This window comes from Ursus americanus, chromosome 8, assembly GCF_024610735.1.
Source record: "Ursus americanus isolate L20-20 chromosome 8, mUrsAme1.1.p, whole genome shotgun sequence".
NCBI classification, from domain to species: domain Eukaryota; kingdom Metazoa; phylum Chordata; class Mammalia; order Carnivora; family Ursidae; genus Ursus; species Ursus americanus.
This window is the reverse complement of record NC_142134.1, coordinates 43,742,265-43,754,701: the sequence shown is the minus strand read 5'-3', so window position 1 is coordinate 43,754,701 and position 12,437 is coordinate 43,742,265. Positions and strand designations below refer to the sequence as shown.

The window sequence follows — 12,437 nt, the reverse complement described above, 5'->3', positions numbered from 1 at the left end:
GACACCCTAGTAGCAGTGCCAATGAGCACATTTTGTGCCAATTTTGGTCTCTAAATAACATTATCAGTAAAAGGAACCATGGTTCCTTAGAAAATGACTCATTCTAAGATTGTGCAGGAAAGATATAAGATGAGGCTGGAACATCTCTATGTTCCAGAAAGGAAGTGTTAAAAAGAAGTCAAAGGATGGGCCTATGTCAAAAGGTTGTAGGAGCCAACTTCAAAGAGCTCTCAGGGGCCCAAGCCGGGACAATTTGAGCACTAGTCGAAATGACACATCGCGTTACAGCCAAAGAATACTGTGTATGTCTATGCATCCATACTCATAAAAATGATTGAAATCAATCTTCCATACAGTAGAATTCAAAGTAATAAATGGAGAAGTAGAAAATCACCATTTAAAGACCATGGTAATAATTGCAACGGGCAAGGTCTACTGTTGAATGCTACAATTTTGTGAGTTAAACTTTCATGAGAAACAGGACATTTGCATAATACTTCAATTTTGCTGTTTTTCATTCATTATATCAAAACTTCTAAAATGGTATCAATTTGCAAACAAAACACTTAAAAAACAATGTCTTTTGGAGAGCCATCATAATCCTATTTGTAGGTTAAGATGTTCAAATCACTTGCCATTGTTAACAATCATTCAAAGGATTACTCTTAATTCAAAAAGAATTGATTACAACGGCCCTTGATTTGCGGCATTTTTCATTGCGTCTCAGTAAATGTTGATAAATAATTCAGTGATTTGCTAAAACACCCAGTGGGCCTTTCGAGCTGGCTAATGAATAATAAACACTTTTCCCAACCAGTGTATTGTGCTCTGTTGAATAAGGACAAAGATATTTTTCCCGTAAGTTTCAAATATAGAAAATGTCTTTGTGTCCATCATTAGTAACTTGAAACTATTTTCTAGGACTTTCCATCCCTTACAAACTTTACATATGGAAGCAGAAAATCTTCTTATCCTTTAATCTAATACTGTAGGCCTTAACATATCTCAAAACCACTCATGCTCTTTGATAAGAATTCATCCTCCCAATAGGCATCTCCTAACATTCCAATGACTGCACTCTCATTTCACTTTTCCTCATAACTTTGTTCATACTTGACATCGTGGAATTATGGGCTCAATAAATATATCTGCATGTATGTGTGAGGTATCTGATAGACCTGAATACTTGGAAGGGAAACAAAGTAAGCCAGGACAAGAACTCCCAAATCTTTTTTTTTTTTTTTAAAGATTTTTTGAAATTTATGTGTTTGACACAGAGAGAGAGAGAGAGAGTGCGAGCGCACAAGCAGGGGGAACAGCAGAGGGAGAAGCAGGCTCCCCACTGAGCAAGGAGCCCGATGTGGGGCTCGATCCCAGGACCCTGGGATCATGACCTGAGCCAAAGGCAGACACTTAACTGACTGAGCCACCCAGGTACCCCAAGAACTCCCAAATCTAATTATCAACTTTATTCAAAAGTTTTCAAATTCACACCTGACAAGAGTCAATGCAAAAGTTCCAATCTGCCAGAGATTCACATTGGCTATGGGTGAACCCCATCTTACCTGGAGCTAAGCAATGCCAATGGTCAACCGTGAGGGCTTGACCTGCATTCTTTCATCTTTACCGCACCCTATTCATTGTGATTCAACAAATACATCTGTCTTTGTGAAGCTTACATTCTAGCAGGGAACAGACAACAGGCACACAACAGATAATCGAGTTTGTCTTAAACCTCTTTAGCAGTGACCGTGAGCACTGAATCCATGGGCCAGTGGCTATCGACCTTCTAAAATGAAATTAATAAGACTCATTTTTATGGCCAAAAAAGAGGAGTAAGCCGTATTGGCCCTACCCACCCTTTACTGCTTATGTCCATTTTACAGAAGAAAGTGGAGGTTATCATGAATCCAGATGTCTTTCCCAGCATTTTCCCTCAACGGCGTTACCCTTCTGCACTCTAACACAGCAGCACCCTGCACCCTCATCGACCATATGACCCGCACACCACACTCAACACCCAAAGCTGCGCGCTTTCTTTAATGGCTTCTCCAGTTTCAATGCCGAGGGTTCAGCTGCATTTGGTTTGACATACACAGGAAAGCAACTGATGCGGGTCTTATGCCCAGGAGGTTTTATTATGCTCTGAACCACTGGACTAGTCTGTTTCTTCACTCTTTTGACCACATTACTACGGGCAATAATCCCACCTCTGAGGGCGTACCCAGAATTACTGGATTATTTTTGCATAACTTGGAAGAACCATTTTCTCTATGTAAGTTGTTAGTTTGCTAAAAGGTTCATCAGTTTGTTTATATTCAACTTTTAAAAAGGGGGTGGGACTCTCACTGCCCGTGCCCCTTAACATAATCACTTCCATTAGCTTCTGGCCTACCCTTCCTGAGCTGTCTGTTTGCAAAACGGAGTAACCACACGTACGTAGACATACACGTTCTTGCCTCTGCTTTATGAAAGGCGGCACACCAGACACTCTGTTCTGCATCGTGCTCTTGTTTTTAGTAATGATGTAATCTTCAGCAGTTATCTACCCTTTGAGTTTATTCACCGGCCAAATGGGAAGGATTCAATAGAAAAATGGAAGGACCTCACCACGGGCCTGGGGAGATGACGTGCTCAGTACAATAAGTGCTACCTCGTCCCTACAACCCTACCCCTCCCTGCTGCTGCCCATGGGGCATCAGATGGCCACGCCTCACACCCGACACACTTCCCCCTTAGACTGGAGATGACATGCATACAAATGAGCAGAGCACGCCAAACCCTCCGGCTTCAGTGGTTTATAGCTTTCTCCGGAAGGGAAGTAAAGAGAGTCTTCAGTTATCAAACATACATACAGGGTCTTAGGTTCAAGTGGTTGGGGGCCTGTGAATGAACAGATTAATTGGAGGAAAGTTTATTATATATGTATGTGGGAGTAGGCTATCAAGGGCAGCTGTCGGAACAGCCGGGGATTCGGTTTTATCTACCAGCTTAACGGCAGAGGGGACGGGGTAGTAAGGCTTCAGTGGGGAAGTATGGAAGGAGCAGATGGGACTTACTGACGCAGCTCTTCGGGATGCCCTGATACCAGGTCAGTCTCCTCCCTTACAAAAGGCTCCCTCGGGGAGGGGTTCATGACAGCTGAATTCTCAGGAAGGCCTGCTTTACTCATCAAAGAGAAGTTTAAAGCAGGCCTCATTCCGCAGCTGCTGTTTGTTCAGATGTTCTCAATTTAAAGGGGTCTTTACGCCCTCCTGGTGGGGCTCGCCCCGAGCTCCTTGTCTGAAACCTGACATGAAGCTTCACAGGCAAGCAGCCCGGCGTACTGCTGTGAAGAGGAGACTCGGGCTGGAGGAGGTCTGTGAATGGAAACACAGATCAGGACGAGGATGAATAAGCAGAGAACAAATCCAAACACACGGCCCCATGGGCCACTGGACCAGTCTCCCACGCCTGAGAACAGGTCCGCCCAATTAAATGCTCATTTACTCCTTCGATGTAGATTGTTGCCAGGCTCCTGCACACGGCTCGGACGAAACACAACTTCTTCTGAGTTACATACAGGCAGCGCTGTTTGCCAGTGATTGTACGTGTCCTTCCCTGTTGAGCAGCCCGTACATCAGACGGCGACCCTGGAGTGCAGAGAGTAAACGGCTAACTCTCGACTGGTGAGCTTCCAGGTCTACACCACAGCAGCGAATCCTTGTTCTGGTACTTCGGAAATGTTTCGTAGAATTGTTTCTTCTAGGTGGGAAGTTCGCCGACTTGGAGAAGGGTCCTTGTTGAATTGGTGTTGTGATAAATGGGAGATTGTCTATGATGTGGTGCTACTTTACGTATTAAGGAGCTTGTGTCTGTGACTTGGCTAGCGTAGAAAGTGGGATACCTGGTGACGGCAGGTGCCCCGTAGCCAAGTCCACATCGCCCTGACCATTTCGGTGGGAACTCCTCATACGCCTTACTACCGCCTAAGATAAAAACACCAGAGTTGTCCATGGACAAGGTCAGAGTGGAACGTGTGACCCACCGGGCTGGCATCTGGTGCCCATCATGACCTCTGTTGCTAGTTATGTTGGCAGCTGCACATCTCCATTTACCATGTGCCTCTGTCAGGCTGGAAGAGCAAAACCGGTTGCGGAGTACTTGCTACAGAAGACCTTTGGTTTGATTTTGGCAGCTGTAGAGATGGGTGTCATTACCTAAGCAGGTCATTTCAGAGTTTTGGGCCACCCATAGGTAGTCTTGGGTATTGGGCAGACCAACCAGGGGAAAAGCCAAGCTATTCCAGGTCCCACTTGTGTGGCCTGCAAATCAGGAATGTTGTCCAGTGACTAGGCAAACATCTGCATCATAATAATCAGTCTTGGACTCATTTACAACAGCTATAGAAGGTCTGAAGGTGCCATCTGTGGAATCAAACCGTAGTGCTGGAATACAGTATTGTTTGGGTACGTTACCTAGGAAGGGTCCAGTGCCATTTTTATTTTCAGTGCAAAGAGGAAAATTTCCCTCCAAAACCTTCACCTGAGTAAATGATAGACATTGAGCTTCTGTAGAAGTTTCCTAATGCCAAGAAGAGTGATTTTGTCCTCTTGTTTGTGGATACCGTTCCCTTTTACACAGCCACTGTACAGAATGGGTCCAGCAGGTACTTCCCTGGGCAGGAACAAAAACTGGTTCAAGTTCTTGTGTGTTATATAGATGTTGCTTAACCAGCAATCAGATAAATTAGCTAAGGGGCCAGGGTTTGGAAGAGTGGTGGGAGTGGGTAATGGGGTTTTGCCATTCAACAAATAGAATTGTTGAAAGAGCACCAAGGGTTAGTTGAAGCAAGACACTGTTTTTGGAAGGGAGACCATAGTGGGGGGACAGAGGGAGAATAGGTTAAACAAGCAACCTCCAGCCAATCTTTCCATAAAGAAAAGAGGAAGCGTTTTTTAAAAAAGATCTCTAGGTCAGAGAATTTTCCAGGTCAGGGAGAAAGGTTTCAAGGGAAGATAAATGAAGACAACATTCTTGATTCAAGATCTTGCACAAAGCTGCTTACTTCACAGTGTCATCTGCTTCTGGAGCCTGAGTAGATCACTCATAGGGACAGCCTTCTAACTGTTACGGGGTGACGGTCTGGAGCTAGCTTGGGTGTGTCTCATGTGAATCCTGGAAGATTTTTATTTTGATGACAGTGTAGATGGTTAACAGTATTGAAGCCTTTCCCAGTGAGCTTTCCCAGATGCATATTTTCTTCTAAAAACTGATATATGCTCCATCTCCTGGTAGAAAGGTATGGCAAGGCTTGTTAGTAGCTGAAGATCATGGATTTTTTTCACCTGTTCATGATATGCTCCAATAGTTCTTATATATAACTAGTCAACATATTGAATTGTTCACTCCAGGGCCCATATGCTCACCCAATCCAGGAATGGAAGGTTTAGAGATGTCAGCAGCCATGGGGTGACCAAAAACTATTTCCGAATGGCTCAGTTTCATGTATTCTGGATCTGCTGTTTCTACCCAGGGAAGTCTGGCTCCAGAGGCTTTATGACCTTTGTCAGCCAGTGCCTTCAGATGTTCTCAATTCACAGTCTTTATAGAGTCATTCTCGTAGGTTGTTTCCGCCTTCAGTGACAAATGCCAACACTTTCACTGAATGTACCATCAATGCTAAGGTTAAGTTTGATTTCATCACGTGTGCTCTGAGCCGTATTAAAATATCACAAGGTGCTTGAACCAAAAGAAAAATTTCCTCTGGTTCAGCTGTGACTCCAGACAGGATCCAAAGAGGAGTTTTACAATCTCTTCCCTGGGTTTTATGGAGACTTCCTTTACCCTTCTGTGTTAGCCTCTCAAGGCACCGCGTCAGCCTTAAAAGGGCACAGGAAAGGGCGGTCTGGGATTTTGACAGGCTTCTCTAGGATCCCTGACGCCTCCCTCGTCAATATCCCCTGGATCTCAGCGCTTTCTCGCACGAGTCCGAAAACCCACCCGAAGCAGCTGTTGTGCGGGGGGAGCCCGGGAACGTGCATTCCCTCTGAGGGCCAGACAATCTGGGGCCCTTAGAACCCAGCCACCGGCCACGTGCTCCGGGCCTAGGTCCTCGCATTTCACTCCGGGACGGACACCTACCTGCGCGTAGAGCTCCGGCCGCGGCAGCCCCGCACACGTCGGAGACACACTCCCTGGGTGCCGGGTCGGGCCGGGCGGGGTTTGCGCAGCCGCGGGCGGGCGGGCCCCGAACCCGCTACAAAGTCGCGGCGGCGGCGCCCTGGGGGAGGAAAGCGCGAGATTGTTAGGGCGCCCGGGCCTGGGCGCGGGGAAGCCACCGGGCGGCTCGGCGCTATGTCTGTGCCTCGCGCGGCCCCGGGACGAGCTGGGCCGCCCGCCCCCCGGGCCTCCGAGGACTGCTCTACCCCTCCGTTCTGGCCGCCGGGAGCAGCGCAGCTCCGCGCGGGCAAAGCTCGAGGGGACGCGGGGCGAGCGCAGCCCCAGCCGGGCCCGCAGGCCGGGCGCCCTTGCCGCCCCAAGGGACCTGAGAGCTGAGCCACACTCACCGCCCAGATCTGCGAGACAAAGAGGTTCGAGACGCCCGCCCCCCTCCGACACCTCCCTCCTCCTCCATCCTCAGACCCCCCGGACCCCGCCAACGGCGCGGGGCTGCAAAGTGGGTTGGGAGGGTGGCCAATCCCGGGGAAGGGGGCGGGGCGGGGCGAACAGCCAATCCTTGTAAAGGCAGGGGCGGGCGGCGGGGAGAGCAGCCAATCCTCGGGAAGGGGGTGGATGGGGGCGGGGCCAGCCGTGGGCTCTCAAGGTTTCAGCTCCAGGGGCTTTTGGCTCTTGCTTTGGTGGGAAGACTAGTCCAGTTGAGCAGGGCATCATTTTTGGAGCCTGAGGGCCCAGGCGGGATAATGGCGTCCCTCAGGACCCTCTTGGATCTGGTTCTTTCAGGCCAGCGTTCAGGCCAGCGTTCCTTCCTCGGGGACTCCCCTGGCGAGGATTCGCTGTTATGTCTCCCCAGCTCAGCACTGGGCCACAGCTCTAGGTCATACAGCCCCCTAAAATGCGGAGCTGTTCCTTCCCGTGCCACATTTTTATTCACATTTGAGTACCTTTCTAATCCTGAAATGGATGAAACAAAGGCCTTAGTCTGACATTCTAGTGGAGAAGAAAAATCAAGGCGTAAATAACCAGTATGTTTTATGCTAAGGAGAAAAACATAAGTATTTATTACAACTTGAAAAACTGAAGGTAGCAAATAGTCATTCCCGTGAACAGTCATCCCCTCTGACTCTAAGAAACAAAGAAACAAAATTCATCATAACTGGTGGTAGTGGGCTCTTTTGGAAATCTATTTCACTGCAGAGATAACTAAATATGATAAAAGACTCTTTAAGGAGTGATGCTTGGTTGGCACCCTGCACACCGGTAGGGTCCTATTTTGGTCACTATTTGATAACGCAGAGGAGACCAGGATGGACAAGGGCCATTGCCCTGGGGCACACAGTTCTAGTGGAAGTCACTAGTAAGAGGAAACTTATGAAGAAGATTAACTGTAGTAGGGATGGGATAGGGTCTTCAAACCCTTCAGCTTCCCAGTCCTTCCGAGCCCCAGAACAGGCCTGCAGTAGTGGCTTACCCACTACTCATACTGCTCCTTGCTAATGTTGGCTCCCCGCCCCATTTCTAACTATGTTTATTTCATTGATCTCTCTTTTCTTCCCTCTCTTCTTAAACTGAATCTTGCATTTTATTTTTCCCATGCTATTTTAACCTACTAAAATATGTGTATTTTCATAGCATAGCTAATACCAGGTGTGAGGGGAACAGGGATTATGAAATAAAGTGGAAAGAGAGAAATGCTCAGTCCTTGAGAGTCATAGCCTCATACTGGGCTATGCTTTTGTGTCTATAGAACCTATATGTATTGAGAACCTAGCATATGCCAAACACTGTGGTAGACATGGAGGGATATAGGTAGTGAGAAAAAAGCCCAAAACATGGACCTTGCCCTGTTGGAACCTTTAGTCTAGTGGGTAAAGCAGACATGAATACAAGAATCACATCAAAAATACAAAATTAGCACTTAAGAAGTGTTTTACAATGGAGGTCAAAGACTCAGCTTTCTGATTAAGCAGAAAACTGCAGATGAGTTTATGGGGCAAAGGAGAAGACCCTGGAGTACATACAGTTCCACATAGAGGGGAGTGCATGTGCGGGGTGGGTATTCTAGGAAGGAGCTCAATGCTTTCATGGACATGCAGGAAGGCTGCCACGACTTCTGCACAAAAAACCAAGGGGTGGGGCATGGAGAGAGATATAGAGTGGGCTGTAGTGGGGGATGTGGCAGGGGATGCTGGTGGCTGCCAGACCACGCCAGACCTTGAAGACCATGTTAAAAATGTCCATAAATGATGCTTATTGATAATGTGTTATATAAATGCATGTCAGTAAAATGTTGCTGTTTGCAAGGCTGGCATGTGTCAGGCCAGTGTGTTACAGATAGAAAGCGCTAACCTTTATGGAGCACTTACTACCTGCTCTGTGCTTACGTTGCTCTGTGCAGATGATCTCATTTAATCCTTTCGGCTACCCACTGGGTCCAGTAGGCATGATGAAATTCCTCCTTTTGGTCCTGAGGATCCCCATTTTGCTAAGATTTTGTGAGAACTATTCTATTCCCAATCTAGTAGTATAGATGGCTGGTGGTCATGTTAGGGTTTCTAAGCACATTGAAACACTGTAGCACAATGACTCAAGTTCCGCCCCAATACTTGTACATAAATGCACAAACGTAGGGAAGGAAACTGAAATCATAGCTGCAGTGGCCAGATGGTGGACACAGGATGGCAGCATGGAATTCTCAATTTCTGAAACTTTGAAGGTGCTTTTCCTTAACAGTGATTGTGGGATTGAATTTAGAACCCTTTAAAATCCAGAATTATATTAAGGCAGCCATATTAGAGTCCCATGTTGACCAGTTGACCCTAAACAACAGTTCGCTCTCCTATAATTGTTGATTATATTGGATTTTAAATATTGCTCTTTCTTAGAAGAATTCCTTAAAATGATTACATGCTACCTATTATGTTTAGCATCCAATGTATTCTATGAAATTACTGTATAAATGATACTTGGTTGGTCGGTTAAATGAATTAGCATAAGGTATCCAGTTGAAAGCATAGCCAAAATGAGCCACTTACTTCCATTAAGGAAAATTGAGTGAAGAGGTAGACCTGCGTCTTCTGTAGCACAATTTTAATGAGATTGCTTGAGTTGAGTCCTGTTCTATATCAAAAAAGGAACATGAATGCGTTCAGGTTCTATTTCTGGCTCTACCACAGGCTTTGCTATTATACCCAGTGCAAGATGAAACCTGTTAACTTCTTTTCCATTTGCAAAATGTAGGCAGCGCTTTTAGCCTTTTTCACAGGAGTGGCAGAATTAATGAGCGCCACAAATGACCTTGACCTGTTTTGTAACTGCAAATGCATTTATATTGCCATATTTTCATGAAAAATGAAAATCTGCTAGCTTTTTGTTTCCCTGCAGAGTTGATACTAAGTTAAAACTTTAAAGTCTGGAATATGTGCTTTATCAGCTGCTCAACATTCCAGTTTCCAAATTTAAACAAAACGAGAATAAGATAAATCTTGCAAGTGATAATCAAAACAGTAGAAAGGAAGGGAAAGAGTTGCCTTGTAAATGGAAGTCTATTTGTTTTTTCCAAATTGCACTCTTTATTTTCATTAAGATAGGGGTCAGTGCAAGATGGTGGAGGAGTAAGGAACCCTAGTTTCGTCTGGTCCCAGGAATTCAGCTAGACAGCTATCAAATCATTCTAAACACCTGTGAACCCAACTGGAGACCTAAGAAAAGAATAGCTGCAAGTCTACAAATAGAAAAGCGACCTCTTTCCACAAGGTAGGCGGTGCAGTGAAGAGAATCCCAGGTGTTAATATGGGAAGATAAAGGGCAGGGAGAGGGAACCTCTGTAAGCTGGCACCAGAAAGTGATACAGTAGTGGACGCACAATCAGAACTTTGAGAAGTCTGCTCTGGTGAGGGACGTCCCTGTCTGAAAGGTGCTCAGGTGGCGAAGTGGGGTGGAATCCTAGGGAGGACAGTGTGGTCTCAGTATCCTCCAGGGTGCCGGGGTGTGGCAGAGCTCCCAGGCATCAGCGCCTGGAAGCGGGCTGCAATCAGCAAGCCCGGGAGTAGCCTCCCAGCTCGGGGTTGCCAAATACTGCAAACCGTGGGGCGGTCAGGTGACCACTGTCTGAGCAGGGGCCCAGCAAGCAGCAGAATTGGGGAGACCCCCACTTCCTCCCCTGTTAGGAGTGGCTTTGGAGACTGGAAATGGGGTTGCTTGCCTGGTATACAAATGCTTGGTCACCGGCCGGGTGAGCACAGAGTGCAGATGGAGACCAGGGAGACAGGAATGATTGACTGCTTTTCTCTGAGGGCTCACAGAGGAGTGGGGGCCCAAACTTTCCACCCTGGGGCCAGAGACTGGGAGGCAGCCATTTTTAGTCTTACCCTCTAAAGCAGCTTGGAAAACGTTGGGGAAGGAAAACCACAGAGAGCAAACCAGAGCAGATTACTTAGCCAGGCCCCTTGGCAAGGGCGGTGCAATTCTGCCTGAGCCAAAGACACCTGAGAATCAGTACAACAGGCACCTCCCCCCAGAAGATCGGCAAGGACGTCTGCCCGAGACCACGTTGACCAATCATGGAGAACAGCAAAACTCCAGAACTAGGGGAAAATAGTATATAGAATTCATGGTTTTCTCCCCATGATTCTTTAGTTTTTCAATTTTAATTTTTTCTTTCCTTTTTCAACCAATTTCTTATTTTATCAACTCTTTATAAAAATCTTTTTTAATTTTCATTTTCAACACTTACATTCTATCCTTTCATTGTATTTAATTTTTGTATATATATAAGTTTTTCTTTCTTTACAATTTTAGGATGCAGTTTCTTCTAACAAACAGACCAAAATACACCCAGAATCTTGTGTATTGCTCTGCGCTCTTCAGCTGTCTGATTGTATTCTTTCTCTCTCTTTTCTTCTTCTTTTCTCTTTTTATTAAAGTCTTTTTTAATTTTCTCTTCACAGTTACATTCTATCCTTTCAATGTATTTAATTTTATTTTTATGTATACATATGTTTTCCTTTCTTTACAATTTTTGGGTGTAGTTTCTTCCAACAACAGATCAAAATACACCCAGGATATAGTGAATTGCTCTGTTCTGTTCACTTGTCTGATTATATTCTCTCTCTTTTTCTTAATTTTTCTTTTTTCTTTTTTCAGTTTTGGGCCTCTTCTGATATGTTTGGTGTATATTTCCGTGGGGTCATTGTTGCTATTTTAGTATTTTGTTCTCTTGTTCATCTATTCTTCTCTGGACAGAATGACAAGGGACCTAATCAGTATGCATATAAGTAAGATGTCAGAACTAGAATTCAGAATAACGATTATAAAGATACCAGCTGGGCTTGCAAAAAAGCATAGAAGACACTAGAGGATCCCTTTCTGGAGAAATAAATAACCAAAATCTAATCAAGTCAAAATAAAAAAAGGCTATTAATGAGATGCAATAAAAAACGGAGGCTCAAACTGCTAGGATAAATGAGGCAGAAGAGAGAGTTAGTGACACAGAAGACCAAATGATGGAGAATAAAGAAGCTGAGATAAAGAGAGATAAACAACTACTAGATTACAAGGGGAGAATTCAAGAGATAAGTGATACCATAAAGCAAAACAGTATTAGAATAATTGGGATCCCAGAAGAAAAGGAGAGAGAGGGGCGCAAGGTATATTGGAGCAAATTATAGCGGGGAACTTCTCTAATCCAGGAAAGGAAACAGGCATTCGAGTCCAGGAGTCATAGAGAACCCTCCTCCCCAAATCAATAAAAATAGGTTAACACCTCGACATGTAAGAGTGAAACTTGCAAATCTCAGAGACAAAGAGAAAACCCTGAAAACGGCTCGGGGGATAAGAGGTCTGTAACCTACAAGGGTAGAAACTTTAGACTGGCAGCAGACCTATCCATGGAGACCTGGCAAGCCAGAAAGGATGGGCATGACATATTCAGGGTACTAAATGAGAAAAACACACAGCCAAGAATACTTTATCCAGCTAGGCGGTCATTCAAAATAGAAGGAGAGCTAAAAAGCTTCCAGGACAAATGGAAACTAAAAGAATTCGTGATCACTACACTAGCCCTGCAATAAATATTAAAGGGGATCCTTTAAGTGAAGAGAGAGCCCTAAAGTAACAGACCAGAAAGGAACAGAGAGAAAATACAGAAACAGTGACTTTATAGGTAATACAATGGCACTAAGTTCATATCTTTCAGTAATTACTCTGAATGTAAATGGGCTAAATGCCCCAATCAAAAGACACAGGGTATCAGATTGGATAAAAAAGCAAGACCCATA

At 45.3% G+C, this 12,437-nt stretch overlaps 1 long non-coding RNA gene and 1 other non-coding gene across 4 annotated transcripts; both read right to left on the bottom strand.

The window, feature by feature from the left end:
- Positions 1-4,294: 4,294 nt before the first annotated feature.
- LOC148109576 (uncharacterized) lies at positions 4,295-6,685 on the bottom strand. Of its 3 annotated transcripts, XR_015725473.1 has the most exons (4): positions 6,549-6,685; positions 6,124-6,262; positions 5,048-5,270; positions 4,295-4,656 (listed from the first exon to the last, which is right to left on the bottom strand). It is a non-coding gene; the product is annotated as an uncharacterized LOC148109576 (long non-coding RNA). The 3 variants fall into 3 exon arrangements; XR_015725472.1 differs by having other exon boundaries at positions 4,295-5,270; XR_015725474.1 differs by lacking the exon at positions 5,048-5,270.
- LOC123804119 (small nucleolar RNA SNORA26) lies at positions 5,753-5,874 on the bottom strand. Its single transcript, XR_006783084.1, has one exon. It is a non-coding gene; the product is annotated as a small nucleolar RNA SNORA26 (small nucleolar RNA).
- Positions 6,686-12,437: the final 5,752 nt, after the last annotated feature.